The sequence below is a fragment of the Psammomys obesus genome, unplaced genomic scaffold, assembly GCF_907164565.1.
Source record: "Psammomys obesus unplaced genomic scaffold, mPsaObe1.curated_primary_1811, whole genome shotgun sequence".
NCBI classification, from domain to species: Eukaryota; Metazoa; Chordata; class Mammalia; order Rodentia; family Muridae; genus Psammomys; species Psammomys obesus.
Window position 1 is genome coordinate 3,493,804 of NW_026587556.1, and position 12,418 is coordinate 3,506,221.

Consider the following 12,418-nt stretch of genomic DNA (forward strand, 5'->3'; position numbering starts at 1 on the left):
CTCTCGAGATTGGGATAAGGAGCTTTGCACAGCCTGGAGGGGTGGAACTCCCAATCGCTGCAAGGCCCCGCCCCGCCCTGCCGCGCTTGGCCCGCCCTCTTTCTCTCATTGGCTGAGATGCTCCACGCTTCACGCTGGCGACCCCGGCGTGCCCTCCTGGCGGGGCGGGACTCTAGGTGCTCGAGGCGGGGTCTGTGCGCACGCGCAGAGGAGCGGGTCTGGGTCCGGGCGGGGGAGGAAGGGGTGGTGTTCCCGGTTTCCCGGGTTACCTGAGGGGGCGGGGGTGAGAGCTCGCGCTGGCCGGCAGCTGTGGCGAGACGGGATTCTCTTGCACGGGTGAGAGCGCGCGGCGGACCACAGAGCGGAGGTAAGGACGGGCTCCTTTCGAGGGTCGGGGTTGCGACCCCAGCAGGGCATGGTGGGAAGGTGGCGGGCTGCCCGGGCGGGGTCGCGCAGCACCGAGGGAGCCGAGGGAGCGGCGGTGCCCGGAGCTCGGCCCGGCTGGGGCTCGCTAGTGCTCAGAGCTTTGCACGGCTCCTGACGGAGGCGGTCCCGGGTCCCGAGGACAGTGGCGGCGGCGGGGACCCCGTACTAACTTTACTTACCGATCGGCCGGCGCGGCGGGCCGGTGCCCTCAGGGGGCGCTTCACCTCGGGGAGCGCTTGTCCCGGACCGCCGCTCCTCTTAGCCCGCCGGGTCCTCTCCAGCAGGTGACACCGGGAGATGACAAGGTTCGCGCCGCCGGCCCATCTGTCATCCCCACCCTGGTGCGCCCGAGTCTCTGCTGTCCCCTCCCTGCCCGTGACACCTGCTGCGGGACTCCCGAGTACAACCCTGCGTGGTTCGCGCGCATCTCTGGAGCGGTGGCTGAGATGCTAATGTAATAGGGACATGACCCAGGGAGACCCTCTCCGTCGCTTGGCAGAGGCCTAGGGTTCACGATGGCGGGCTGGAGTTCAGGGAGCCAAGAAAAAAAAAAAGCATCCTCATCATCCAATCCTCAGAGGGATAAACAAAACAGCAAAACATCCTTGATGCTCAGCCGATCACACACACACACACAGTGACAGCTCTTGCTTGGTAGTTGATGGGGTGAGAAAAAAATTTTAAGGGTGTTGACTTGTGTTGAATACACATTTGTGTTGAATTCCGGCCAGTGTTTCCTTAAGGATCGAATTCATTTTGCCTTTTCTCTAGGGTTTGTTTAACAGATTGATACGGCACACTGAATTGAGCTTTTCTTCCTGTATGTGCTTGGCTGGTCTGTCATTACTTTTAACTAACACACCTAGAAACCTTATACTAATAAAGATGTTGACTCTCAGCTTTTACTAAGGTAGTTAATTAGTAAGGGATATCCTGTTTTTAAAAAGCTTTGAAAGTAACTTCTCTGTTGATTGCTCTTTGCTGTAATCCACACCCACACTAAAACATATAGGTATTGAAAGACTTTGGAAGAGAGAGGACACAGGGGAAAAATGAGTTTCTGTAATTTAGTTTACCTTAAAATACTTCCCAGTAAATTGCATATATAGCATATGTATTTAGTAAAGAGCTGTTAAGCACTTATTGTGGACCAGGCACTTTATAAACAGATAAATGCCCCTCCCTCTGGGGACATCCTACTGGAAGAACCTCAGATTGTGAATAAGTAAGTACAATACACACTTGTCTGATGATGTTAAAGGACTGAGAGAAAGAAGCAGGGAGAAAACAGGGAGCCAGAAATGGGTTGCAATTTGATTAGAGGTAGTTAGGAAAGGCTTGCCGGAGGAGATGACATTTGATCAGCCGGAAGGAAGTGAGGAGTGATCCATGCTCTGTTCTGAGGGAAGGGTGTGCAATGAGAAAACCACTTGCAAAAAGCCCTGCGGCAATAGTATGGAGACGGTGGAGTCTGAGGGGAGCTGAGAGACTGGTCTGGCTGTGGTGGAGCCATCAAAGTAAGAGTTGCAGAGTACTGACAGATTATAAAGGTGAGAGATCAGATTGTGAAAGGCCTTATAAGCCTTTGTATGGAGAAGAATTTTCTTTTTGAGTAAATAAATGATGTAATCAAAACTGATTTTTAAAGGAGCCATATTATGCCTTGTTGGAAAATACACCACCTTGGGGGAAGGGATTACCAGGAACAGAAGCAGAGGTACCATGACTGAGTATATTGGCATAATGCTGTTCAGAAATGACGTAGGGATTGGTGGCTATGTTGAGAGGTTATTGATTTCTGAATAGGTTGTATGTAGAGGACAGCAACAATTTTGTCTTTAGCAGCAATTATAGAATAGAGAGGTACTGAGAGCTTTATGAGAAGAATAGCCTTGGTTGGGAGGTTAGGTTTTAGGTGATAAAATTAAACATCCAAGTGGAGATTAGTCATCGTGGACATTATTGACTTTGCATTGCAGAAACTTTTTAGTAGACATTAGTGACTTTGCATTGCAAAAACTTTTTGTGTTGCTTTGACTATTCTAGGAGCTTAACAATTTTGCCCATAAATGGACAATTTTATTTCACGTTCACTTTTTTTTTTTTCGTCCAGTGTTGGGAATCAAACTGAAATACCTTGATCATTCTAGGAAAGTACACTCACTGAGCTTATTTTCTTTTTAGTTCTTTTGAACCAGCCTAGTCATTTATATTCCCAAATGTAGCTTAGGTTTTATTTGCTTGGATTTAGTCTATGTTTTTTGTTAGTTTTAGTTTCAGAGAAAGCCATTTAATACAGAATTTCAGAGTATCTTTTATAGCTATATTTAACTTAAACAATTTCATTTGATTTTTTCTAAATTATTTTTAGATGCCTGTTAAAAAAATTAAGCCCCAGAAATGTTATCAAATGTGGCTTCTTGGCTATTTGTGAAATTACAGTGTAAGACTTGAATTTTTCAAAAAATATTTTTCTAATAAGTCAGTAACAAAGAGATTATCTTAATTCTTTTGTTTCATTACAGATGACTTGAAATAAATGGACCATCACATTCTAAATGGAGACTCTTTTTAAACACCAGAATATAAAGCATTAGACCAATATACTTTGATCTGTAAAACTTGAAGGAGCATCTCTGTAGTCCCACCTACTTGGGAAGTTGAAGCAGGAGGATCACATGTTCAAGACCAGCCTGGACAGCTTAACAGCTTAGTGAGGCTCTGTCTCAAAAATGAGAAAATGGGGTTGAGGATATGGCATGGTGATAGAGTGCTTGTCTGGCATGCACAGGGCCCTGGGTTTAATCTTCCATACTGTGAAAGAGAACAACAATAACAAAAAATACTTGTATCAGAAAATATGTAACTCTCAGCCCTGAGGTCTACCTTTTATAATGAAGAACCAGAAAATAGCTAATATTTTATAGTGAATTTTCAACATTCCTATCCTGAAAATCTAGAAAGCCCTGTTAGATTAGTGTGTAATCATAAACTGACTTTGGAGTCAGTGAGGCAACTGTATTTCATGGTACTTCTTTTTCATTGCTGCTTCTCATCAGCGGTTGTCCTTGTGCCTCTCAATCCCCTTGGCCTTGCTTATAGTAATTGAAAGTTGAATGCTTATTAAGTCTAAGTGCTGGGAAAAATGGAATAGGGGAAAAAGTACCTAATTATATGGAATAGTAATACCTAAAACCAATCATCTTTATTAGTCAAGAAGGAATAAAATTATTCTTCAAAAGGCTATTCATTGTTCCATTTGAATGTTAGTCTTTGAAACTGAAACCCACAATGGATGAGGAAATGAGAGCTTCTAACCATTTTAAGTAAATGGAAAAGTTAGATGAACAGTTGAATTCTGCACACACTTAGACATGTTTATAAAATTGTTTCTACCAATCTTTGAAAATTAAAGAGACATTTATATAGTGGATTTCTAATTATCAATTGTGGAATGGACTATAAGATCATACAACATAATTATGTTACATGTAGAAACACACGTGTATGCGAACGTACAAAATCACAATCCAACCAACCAACATAAACCCCACTATGTACTTTGTAGTTCCATCTAGAAAGTGTGTTCTTTTTGTAGTGGCAGGAAGCTTATCAGTGGTGGGCTGGGTATAGATAAAGTAAGGGGAGGAGGCACAGAAGGGAAGGATAACAAGGATGTACTAGGAAACTACAGGGAGTGATAGACAGGTTTCACTATCTTGATTATGACCATGGTTTCATGGGTGTACACATATGTTGAAACATATACTTTAAAGATGGACAGGGTGTTATATATCATTTCAATTGCACCTTAATAAGCAGTATTTAAATATAGCTCAAGCTTTAAAAGATAGGAATCTGAAGTACATATTACCAAATGAAGGAAGCCTGTCTGAAAACGATTGTATACTTTATTATTCCAATTATAAGGCATTCTGGAAAAAAACAAAGCAAAAATCTGGAGACAGAAGATCAGAAGTTGAAGAAAGGAAAGAATAAATGGGCAGACAACACAGGATTTTTTTAAAAATTTATTTATTTATTTATAAGTTACAGTTTACTTTGTATCCCTGCTGTAGCCTCCTCCCTCATCACCCCCAATCCTGCCTTCTCTTCCTCCCTCATCTCCTTCCATGCCCCTCCCCAAGTCCACTGATAGGGGAGGTGCTCCTCTCCTTCCCTCTGACCTTAGCCTATCAGGTCTCATCAGGACTGGCTGCATTGTCTTCCTCTGTGGTCTGGTAAGGCTGGTCCCCCATTAGGGGGAGGTGATCAAAGAGCCAGCCACTGAGTTGATGTCAGAGACATTCCCTGTTCCTATTAGTAGAGAACCCACATGGAGATTGAGCTGCCATGTGCTACATCTGGGCAGGGGTTCTAGGTTATTTCCATGCATGGTCCTTGGTTGAGTATCATCTCAGAAAAGACCCCTGTCCCCAGATTTTTTTTAGTTCTGTTGCTCTCCTTGTGGTGTTCCAGTCCCCTCCAGGTCTTCCTGTCTCCCCCTTCTTTCATAAGATTCCTTGCACTCTGCCCAAAGTTTGGCTATAAGTCTCAGCATCTGCTTTGATACTTTGCTGGGTAGAGTCTTTTAGCAGTCCCCTGTGGTAGGCTCCTGTCTTGTTGCCTTTTTTCTCCCTCTTCCAATGTCTGTCCAGTTTGTCTTTCTGAGACAACACAGGATTTTTAGGGCAATACAATACTACAGTGGTGGATATATACCATACATTTGTAAAAAACTTGTTGTATGTACAACTATGGGTTTTAATGTAAACTGTTGTATAGAATTAAAAAAATAAGTAATTATAGAAAAACTTTTTTTAGTTAATGTAGTCTTTCAGGTATTTTTTAAATGAAAAAGGCAGTGTATAGAAGTTTGAACTAGGAATAATGATTGGCCAAAGGTAAGTTTTTCTTTAAGGATTGGAGTCAAAGATATTTGTATGGATTGAGGAAGGGGGCATCCTATAAGAGAAAGATGCTAATTAATTAAGTATAATATGAGAGAAAGGGGAGGGCTAGGCCAGGGAGTACAGGTAAAAAGGGTTACTCAGAAGAGTAGCAATGTATCTTCCAGTTTGCAAAAGAAAAGGTAATCAGGCAGTGTGTTGAGGTGGAGTTGAGCATCCAGGATAGTGTCTTTTCTCTAGGAAGCAAGGTTATGTGCTGAGACAAAGAAAAATGGGTTGGAGTATGCTTGGGGGTGCCCCCTAAACCTAGTGTATTGGAATTTCTTGTTTTTGTGGCCAACTGAATCCAGAAAAAGAACTCTTTTGTGGAAATGAAACTTAAACAAGAACTAGTGACCTAATTACCCAATGCTGATGAGTATTTTCCCAAGATATGAAATCACAAATGTACAGAGGTTATCAGAATGGTTAAGTAGTTTTCTCCGTGACGGGTTTGCTTAGGTTAAAAAGCAAGTATGGTAAACTGATCCTGGATGAGAATAGGAAGGAAAGGTGTAATGAAGAACTTGGGGAAGAAGGATGGTATGACACCAAGGAATGCAGGATGTCAGTGAGGTCACTGTCTGAAGGGACAAGCCACAGAGCGCCTATTAAATTAGGAGGGAAAGCAAGCCAAGTTGAGGCTGATACTTATAGAGGGTGGAGAAGGTGAAGAATCTCAGTAAAAAAGAATTTATGAGTAGTATATATGTTAGTAGTAGAATACTAGAGATGGAAAAAAAAAGGTATACATTATAAACATTTTAAATTCTAAATTTTAAATTCTAGAGTTGGGGCAATTTTAAGTAATAAGAGTCAAAATAAGGCTGCTGCTGCTTCCGCTGGGTAGCCAGTCTTAATAGTGCTAATCACAGTAATAGAAAGACTATTGCTAGTCAGTAACCTTCCCCAAGGTACACAACTAGAGAGTACCTGAGTCTGTTTAGCTTGAAAGTTTTTGTGACCAACTATTAAACCACACTAATCTGCAAAGCAGGAGCCATGGACGTTAACTAAAGGTTAACATTTACATCTAGTGTATGACAATGAACCCCAGAAGATCAGCTCTTGTGGAGAGTGTATAAACTGTTTGTCATAAATGGTAATTAACTACTCAAAGCTTCACCAGTGGGTGACAACTGTAAATATAACCCTAAAAGTAGATAAAATGAAGCACTATGGTTGGGAAGCCAGGTAAATACTGACTTTTCTTCCAAGACAGATCTTGGTGATGCAATGATCTTCATTGAGAAGAGGTGGTCAAGGTGGAGAAGCTTCTTAGCCATAAAGGTAGGGCCCAGAAAGTGAGTAAAGAACACAGGGAAGGGGCTGAGGAGATAATTCAGTAAGTGAGGTATCTGCCTCATATGTGTGAGGCCCTAATTTTGATCCCCAGAAGCCATGTAAAAATGGTGGGCCTAGTGGCAGACAATTAAAATTCCAGCCCTGGGGAGACAGAGACAAGAGAACCTCTGGTCTTGCTAGTTGTCCAGTTTAACCTCATTGGTGATCTCCAGAACAGTGAGAGACCCTGTCTCAAAAAAAAAAAAAAAAGCTTGATGTTTCTGAGGATGACATCTGAGGTCATATACACATACAAATGTATATCCACATATGTACATGCTCTTTCAAGTAAAACATAGCAACAGAAAGTTTATGAGGACTTAACCTAGTGGGATGGTGAGTATGTAGGGCAACCACATAGTTTGTTGGCTAAATAATGGTAAATTTGAGAATGAAAAGGGTATCATTAATAGTTATTCTTGGGCAACAGACATAAGCCAGGACTAGGCTGAGCAAATAGAGAGGTATTTGGTTACCCCACTGTAGGTAAGCAGAGATACTACATTGGAAAAGAATAGATACTGAGAATGAGTGTACCGAGTCTCTTATTAGAGGTGCTTGTATGGTGTAGCTTCAGATTTTTTTCTCTAATGTCATGGTACTGTCCTGAGACTTTCTGGCTACATCTTATATAAGAAAGTCTGGACTCATTCTTGTATGAGCATTTTGGAAGGAAGTCATTAAACATATAGGTGATAGCTGAAACCTCAGAAGTGGCTGAGTTCATAAAAGGAGAGCACAAAAAAAGTGAAATGAGGAGGAGAGATTCCAGAGCCTCATCAACATGAAGAGTTGGCAGAGAAGAATCCAGCCAAGGAGACTAGATAATAATCAGTAGAGGAAACCCACAAAATGTAAATAGAGGTATATGTATGAGTATATTTGTGATCCCATAAGTCAGAAGAGAGGGTTAAGAACAGGCTGATTATTGTTTAACATATTCTTTGTATTTCACAGAGAGGTCTGATCAGATAAGTACTGGAACGTGCTTGTTGGAATGGATTTGCCAATTGGAAGGTTACTGTTGTTCTTGGCCTGAGTAGTTTGGATAGAGGACTGTGAGCAAAAACCAGACTGCAGTTCACAGAGCAGAGGTGAAGTGTGCTTCCATCATAGATTGTTTCTGAGTAATCTTGGAAGAGGAGGTGTCGGTGGAATATTTCCCCTGTTTTAAATGCAAGCAGTGAAGAAGCTAATGGAGATAAGGGGTTTAAAACTAAGAGGGAACTGGGAGAATGTCACAGCAAAAAGCGTTGATGTCATTGCAAAGGCGAAAGTAGGAGGGAAATAGATTTTGTTGTTTTGGGCTTTTTTTGAGATAGGGTTTTACTTTGTAGCCCAGGCTAACCTCAAACCCATAATCCTACTTGATGAGTCTTTTCTGTTCTGAGAGTCACTGCACCTGGTTTGGAAGATATTTATTTATTCTTTTAAAGATTTAAATATGTATGTGTGCTGGGAACCAAACTTGGGTTCTCTGTAAGAGTTTGTTGCCCTTAACTGCTGAGTCTTCTCTCTATATTCTGGGAGATGTGTTTTAAATAAATAAGAAAAATTTACTAATTAAAAGTGTCAAGTACTACAATGGGTGAGACATATTTAGTTTACATCCAGTGTGGACTAAGTCTACAATTCTGTTTTCTCTGCACTGCTTTTAGAAATGGTTAACCATGAACTACCCACAAGATTGTTGTGGATGTTTGCTATTTTCTGGGGCTCTTTTTTCTCCTTATACTTACCTCTTTTTTTTTTTTTTTTTTTAAAGTTAGCTGTTTTTGTACATTGGAAATGTGCTTTGATTAATGGTGGCACACGCCTTTAATCCAAGCATTCAGAGAAGCAGAGGCAGGCAGATCTCTGTGAGTTCTAGGCCAGCCAGGTCTACAAAACTTAGTCCAAGACAGCCAAGGCTACACAGAGAAACCCTGTCCTAAAGCTCCCCCCACCACATATAGTAATCTGTTTTCTTACCAGGAACAGAATGCTTTTTAAAGTATAATGAGTTTTTAAAAGCAACAATTGTACCTTCTTTTTCTTTTTCTTTAACATTGGTCTGGTCAGATGTGACTTGCTGCAGCTGTTAGTTCCATCGTCTTCACCTCTTAGAAGAGCAGTAGTCATAGTCACATTCATTGTATTGGAGCAACAGGGCTACTGAATACATTGAGTTTGGATGAGTATGAAATTAAAGCAGTGGTAAGAACAATTTCCTCTTTTTATCATAATAATGTGGCCTCTTTGAAAGGGCAGCAAAACATATTTATCAGTTCGTAAAATGCTTTCATTGTTGTCACCTCTGGTTGTTCGTCCACTGAAGTGGGAAATACAGTGTGGCAAGTGCAAGGAGGTTGTACTGGTGTAACTTGTAGGGCAGCTATGTATGTCTATCAGCTCCCTCTCTACCCTGCTTTCTAGCTTTGATTTTTGTACTTCACTGCATTCTGGCTTTGTGTGTGTGTGTGTGTGTGTGTGTGTGTGTGTGTGTGTGTGTAGACCAGAGGCCTTTCTTCAGGTGATGTCCACCTGTTATTTAAATTTCTCAATGGCCTGGAACTAGCTGATTAGGCCAGGCCATTTGGCCAGTGAACCCTAGGGATCCACTTGTCTCCATCCCCTCAGTGCTGAGATTACATGCATGTACTACCATGCCCACCTTTTTATTTTGTTTTTTTTTTTAAACATGGGTTCTGCAGATTATATTGAGATCCTCATGATTGCAAAGGAAGCACTTTGTTGATTACACTATCTCTACAGCCTAGCCTGATGTTTTAATGTGAGTGTGTGTGTGTGTGTGTGTGTGTGTGTGTGTGTGTGTGTTGGGGGTTGCACCACGGTCTTCATACATGCCAAGCAAGGGCTCTGACACTGAGATATCCTCAGCTTTGACTTGGAATTTCTTTCTTTCCTTCCTTCCTTCCTTCCTTCCTTCCTTCCTTCCTTCCTTCCTTCCTTCCTTCCTTCCTTCCTTTTTCAAGACAGGGTTTCTCTATGTAGCCTTGGCTGTCCTGATCTGGCCGGGCTGGCCTTGAATTTATAGTGATCCATCTGCCTCTGCCTCCCTGAGTGCTGGAATTAAAGGTGACTTGGGATTTCTTAAAAATTAAAATGCTTTGTTGCTTTTTGAATTTCCTAATGGTACTTCCAAATACAACAATGCTGATAATTACTCTTGCACTTTTTCCTGTTAGCTTTATTTAAATGTTTTGGAGACTATTTTTTTTTTCCAGTGCCACATTATAATTACTTTCTTTTTTTTGCTAATTAATTTTATAATTTTTAAAAATAATTTATTCACTTTATATCCCATTGTAATCCCCTCCCTTGTCTCCTCCTGGTCCCACCCTCCCTCCTTCTTCCCCATTATACCCCTCCTCTAGTCCTCAGAAAGGCAGAGTCCTCCTCCCATCTGCCCCAGCCTATCAAGTGTCTTCAGGACTGCCTATATCCTCTTTCTCTGTGGCCTGACTAGGCAGGCCACCCGCCTAGAGGAAGTGATCAAGAGAAGGCATCAGAGTCCTTGTCAGAGATAGCTCCTGCTCCCCTTAGTAGGGAGCCCACATGGAGACTGAGCTGCCTATTGGCTACATCTGAGCAGGCGGTCTAGGTCCTCTCCATGCATGGTATTTGGTTGGTGCATCATTCTCTCTGTGTTAGAGTTGTTGGCTTTGTTGGTCTCCTTGTGGAGCTCCTGTCCTCTCCAGGTCCTTCTCTGTCTCCTCTCTTCCATATGACTCCCAGTACTCTGCTCAAAGTTTGGCTGTGAGTCTCAGCATCTGCTTCCATGCCCTGCTGGGTAGAGTCTTTCAGAGGGCATCTATGGAAGGCTCCTGTCCTGTTCCTTCTCTTCAACCACTTCTGGTGTCTTTTTTTTTTTTTGTCCCTTCTGAATGAGAATTAAGCATCCTCCCTAGAGTCCTCCTTGTTATTTAGCTTCTTTAGAAACTATTTTTAAAGTCATTTGTTTCAAGTTACTGGCACAGTCTTCTCCATTCCTTATATTTTACATTCATTATTTATGTGTATCTGAGAAAAAGTGTGGCTGTCGTAGGTATGAATCATGGAGGTCAGAGAACAACTTTCAGGAGTCTGTTCTCTCCTCCCATGTAGATTCTGAGGATTGAACTTAAGTTGTCAGGTTTGGTAGCAAGCACTTTTACCCACTGAACTATCTCCCTCCCTCCCTCCCTCCCTCCCTCCCTCCCTCCCTCCCTCCCTCTCTCTCTCTCTCTCTCTTTCTTTCTTTCTTTCTTTCTTTCTTTCTTTCTTTCTTTCTCTCTTTCTCTCTTTCCCTCTTTCTCCCTCCCTCTCCCTTCCTTCTGTTCGTCCTTTCTTTTTGAATATTTATTTTGTTTGAATGTATATGAGCCTGAGTCTATGTAAGTACAACATATGCAGTGGCGTCCACAGGATCAGAATAGGATGTTAGATCCTCTGGAGCCGGAGTAAAAAGCCATTGAAAGCCTCCTAATACAGGTGCTAGAACTGAAACTGGGTCCTCCGCAAGAGCAGCAAGTGCTCTCAACTGCCAAGCCATCTTTGCAGCCCTACTCCTTATTTTTTCAAATCGAATACTACCAATGTTATTTTGACAAAACCTTATACTCACCTTAAGAAAACATTTGAAATATGTAATTATAATTGTAAATGGATCTTCATGTTTGTTACGTTTTCTCATGGTGTACTGTCATGAAAACTCACAGTCCAAAGAGACATTTAGAGATTATCTAGTTTTTATTTTCCTGAATATAAGGATAATAGGGGACAGGCTGGGCTTAGTGACACATACCCAGTAGTGGGGTCTCAGGAGATTAGATCAGGAGGATCTTAAGTTTTGGAATGACATGTGCTGATTTTGACCCCTTTCAAAACAAACTGACAGACCACCATCAACTCAACAGTTGAAAAGTGGGTGTGGGTATAGGGTTCATAAAGATTTGAGAAGAAACAAAAGCTCAAAAATATCTTTTGTTTTCAGTCTAACATTCCATCTACTATACTACCAACACCCTGAAACATTTTAGTGTGGCTTAGGAATGCAGTTCAATAGCCAAAATGTTTCTGGGATAAGAACCTGTAGCAATTGGCTTTCAATATCTAATTCTTGTATAACTTTAACTATTATTCTTTATGTGTCTGTGTTATTGTTGTTGTTGTTATTATTATTATTATTATTATTATTATTTTAGGTGTTTCACTAGCCCTGGCTAGCCTAGAATTCATTGAGCTTGAAGTTAAGCCATATTTAACCTTTCATTATAATTATTTTCTTTTTTTGCTTATTAATTTTTAATGCTTTTTTAATAGTTTATTCACTTTACAGCCCATTTGTAACCCCCTCTCTCATCTCCCAGTCCCACCCTCCCTCCCTCTTCCCGACTATCCCCTTCCTTTAGTCTTCAGAAAGGGGTGCTAGAATTACAGGTGTTTACCACCATGCTAGCTTACCTGTCCATGTTCCCATCATAGTGTTAGAAACTGATTGTGGGGCTAGAGAGATAGCTCAGAGATGAAGAGCCCTGGCTGCTCTTCCAAAGGTCTTGAGTGCAATTACCAGCAACCACATGGTAGCTCACAACCATCTAAGATGAGTTCTGGTGCCCTCTTCTGGCGATCAGGTGTACACGCAGGCAGAATATACATAATTAAGTCTTAGAAAATATTTATTTCTTTATTGCTTCAGTTCTCCCTAAACCTTGTGT

General features: G+C 41.6%; 1 protein-coding gene across 1 annotated transcript in view; it reads left to right on the forward strand.

Annotated features, from left to right (window-relative positions):
- Positions 1 to 300: 300 nt before the first annotated feature.
- Lyst (lysosomal trafficking regulator) overlaps positions 301 to 12,418 on the forward strand; it is a 166,680-nt gene continuing 154,562 nt past the window's right edge. The window contains exon 1 of the mRNA XM_055603918.1: positions 301 to 367. The gene's annotated coding sequence lies outside the window, so the exon portion shown is untranslated. The remainder of the gene's footprint in view (positions 368 to 12,418) is intronic.